Below are 3,780 nucleotides of genomic sequence, written 5' to 3' on the forward strand. Positions count from 1 at the left end.
GGATTTAGATCTATAGTTTGACTAGAGTAGAATTTGATCCAAACTTTTCTATCAGACTGCTTTTTTTATCACTGTTGTCCTGCTGGAAAGTAGACCTTCACTCCGGTCACAAATCTTTTGTAACCTCTAACTAACTGCTGTCTAGGATTCACCATGTTTAACCTTGGAAGTAGTGTGCGTTCAGGGTGATGTGTAATGATAAATTTCTGCCAGCATTTATTTTCCATAGAACCTAAAAAACATGTAGCTAATGCAGCTAGTTTTACATGTCTGATGAATCATTCATGACTTGTGGTAAGCTGCAAATGGGACTTCTAGCTTTACTTTAACAAACTCTTGCTTCCTGCCTCTCTGCCACACCAGACTATATAGTCTATAACTAACAGTTGATTTCTCTTGACCTCCAAACAACTAATGCTCCCCACTGCTTCGTTCTCTAATTGTAGCTCTCTTTGTCTGACTTTTCAGTTTAGGTGGACCGAAATGTCTTGGTATGGTTGCAGCTTCTGCTTTCAAGTAATTCTAAATGCGACTACGTGCCACACTAGTTTTGTTTCTATTTTTTTCTTTCACTTTTAATGCACTACATTGTGTTTCTTTTGAAGATCCATGGTTAAAACATGCCAATATATGGAACAGTTCAAAGTTCATGAATGCTTTTGCAAAGCCGTTTAAGTATATTGCCTTCTTAAACTTCCACTGAGGACAAACATTTACAGCTCATAATATTTTGGCTTCAATGTTAAAAAGAGCATTTAAATCCCACTGTGAAACTGTGGTTTCTCTGGCGGTTTCTTTCATTGATCCCTCCTTCTTATTGCAGTACGTTTATAATTATTTGACTGTAACAGGAAAAAGCACACATGTATACCTTTATTCTAATGGGATGTTTTTCTTCATTTTCTGACCAGACCAGGCTGAATGTTCTCCATTTCAATGTAAATCAATCTCTGTTCATCTTTCCCTCATGGGTATTCTGTATTGAATACACTAAGTTTGAAAGTATTATGGTTCCGTTATTTTCTTAGTGCAATAGCTTAACAATAGCTTAACTTCAATTCCAATTAACTTCCATAAGAGGAGGCTGAATTGGTAATTTTGCTCACATTTGAAGAAATTGTATTCTATGTGAAACAAGTTTTTCTTCTCATCGTGTGACACCAGCATACAAGACTTTTATTAGCTTTTGTCCTGAAATGTCTCAGTATCTTTGACTTATTCCAGATGTTAATTCAAAACACAAAGAGCAGGAATACTCTGACATTAGTTAATGTATTCTTTCTATTTTGTGTGTGTGTTCTGTAACAGAGTTGTATGTTTAAATACTTAAACTGGTTGCATCACCACATTATAGAATATTTTTATTTAGTCTATCTCTCCTATAACACACACACACACACACACACACACACACACACATTGCAACATCCAAGCAGCTTTGGCATACTGGGGTTTTCCTACAAAGTATTAAAACAAACCCAACAGCCTCAGACGCCGGGAGGTAGAACCAAAACACCAAGCAAAACTTACCTGTTATCATATTCCATCATCCATCCTTCAATTTACTTTGCATTTATGTGCAAAAATACCTATTTTAGCCCAGCATACTTCCCTACTTGTTTAGATTGCATAGTGTACTCCAAACACACTCAAACACACATGTATGTGTACTCAATTAACACATAAATGTGACTGTACTTCACTTCTACAGATAGTCAGCACAATGAGCTTTGAGTGTCAGGTGGGAGGCAGTGTGCTTATCCACGTTTTTCACAGTCATGGTATTACACACTTATTTCTATGATTAACTTACTGATTTAACTTACTTTTATTCAGCAATCAGTGTGTAAATCATGAGACGAGTTCGCTGTGTGTACAGAAAATGTACCTCAAGAGATTTCTTTACATGAATTTCAAAATGTGAATGTAATTCAAATCTTGCTCACTAGCGCATTCAACAAAGTACAGGCAAAAAAATTTTGACAATTTTTGACACTTTAATATATTTGCAGTTTAATACAATTCTCCATTTGGACAAGTGAATGGTTTTCAATGGAGGTTTAGCATCCTAATAGTTTGAAGATCATTTAAATATGCATTTAAACTTGACATAGAAAATGAGTTTCATAGTTCCTGAGCATTACTAAAAGCAGAGCTGTCATTTATCAACTAAACATCAACCATCACTTTTAAAGGGGTAGTATTATGTGTTAGCCAGGCACCTAATGTCATTTTATAGCATAATCAAGTAACTGCTACCTTCAGTTGTTATGATGGTGCTATACATATCAAATATGACTTAAAATAAATTTTATTTCTTGATTTATTGAAATTGAGCCTCTGTCTCTTTAAATATTCTTGCTTTTTCTGAAACTCCGCCTTCAGGAAGTCATCACATATCTTCTCTATTAACCTTTAAGTAACGATTGTACTAAGAAGCAGCTTGTATGATGAGCTCAGAAGATGTGTGGCTCCACCAGGTGTTTGCTAATTGCTGCTTTTAACAGAGCTGATCAGGGGAGTGCTGCTTTGTGAGGCAGAAGCTCTGTATCAGTGTTGCCAAACTGGGTGGGTTTCCACTCAATTGTGCCTTTTTCAACACATTTAACTGGAAAGAAACAAAATTGGGCAGGTTGTTAAAATTTGGACTGCTTTTTGCAAGATTTGGCAGAGTTTTAGAAAGTGTTCTTAGGAAAATTCTGAATTCTTTCAAATGTCCTTGCACAGCAGAAACTTGAATAAAATGCAGTCTTATTGCACTTATCTTATTAACTTATTTTGAAATCTCTAGAATCTGTCGAAGATTTCTCAAACATGCATGAAACTGATGTGGCAACATTGCAAGTATGTTTTTGATGAGAGAATAATATGATAACATGATGTAAAGCTCAAAAAACTTCATTTTACATGATATTCTCTTTGGCAACGAGAATCATGAGATACTGAAATATCCCAATGCAAAAGGGCAGACTTTTTATGTCACCCTCTACATCAGGTTCTGTTTGTGTATTTGATGTGTCACTAATCCTTTTGAATCCATTTGAATCTGAGAGAAATGTGTCCGTTTTTAATTGTCTTTTTTGTCCTTGTTTCAAATTGTAGAGCTCAGATGACAAACTTTTTGCCAGATTTATCAGCACCTCGTTGTTTGTTCGCTGGGACGGACAATAAACACGTGACTACACAAATCATATGTGGCCATTGTTCTACGAACACGTCAGAGCCAAATCTACATCAGATTTTGAGAAATGAGGCCCTAAGTGTTTATGAGTGTTTTTTTTTTTCCCCCAGAAACTAAAGGTTCTATACACCTGGGCCATGGAGAATTGCAACAATACCAGGACACAGAAAAGACAGCTTTTACTTTCCTATCAGGAACAAAATGAGGACAAGGTGATTGATTTTTTCCTTATCTTTTCCTATCTGTGTACATCCTTATCTGCGCTGTCTTTTCCGTTTGTGCTGATCTTTGTCGATCTTTTACATCAGAATTAGAATAAGTACTTGTTAGAAATTCAGCATGAGTATTGTACGAGAATGCCGATGCATGTCAAGCCGTCTGGATGAAAATAGCATTTTCTAAAGTCGCTCTCCATTAACATCTGTGCTACCTTAGTTTATAATGTTATATGATAAATCACTAGATCTTGCAAAAGTAAAGTGAAGAACTCTAAAACATGTTATATGACATCCTATTGTAAAATGGCTAGATATCAGTTCTGTCATGATCCGTGTTTCTATGTGTTTATTTTCTAGTTTCTGTGTGATTCTGTTCCCTGT

The 3,780-nt window shown here is 35.7% G+C and overlaps 1 long non-coding RNA gene across 1 annotated transcript in view; it reads left to right on the forward strand.

Annotated features, from left to right (window-relative positions):
- Positions 1-2,329: 2,329 nt before the first annotated feature.
- The window catches only part of LOC103471517 (uncharacterized), a 4,745-nt gene continuing 3,294 nt past the window's right edge, over positions 2,330-3,780 (forward strand). Inside the window, exon 1 of the long non-coding RNA XR_534659.1 lies at positions 2,330-3,393. This is a non-coding gene — a long non-coding RNA (uncharacterized LOC103471517). The remainder of the gene's footprint in view (positions 3,394-3,780) is intronic.

This window comes from Poecilia reticulata, linkage group LG10 (assembly GCF_000633615.1).
Source record: "Poecilia reticulata strain Guanapo linkage group LG10, Guppy_female_1.0+MT, whole genome shotgun sequence".
NCBI lineage: Eukaryota > Metazoa > Chordata > Actinopteri > Cyprinodontiformes > Poeciliidae > Poecilia > Poecilia reticulata.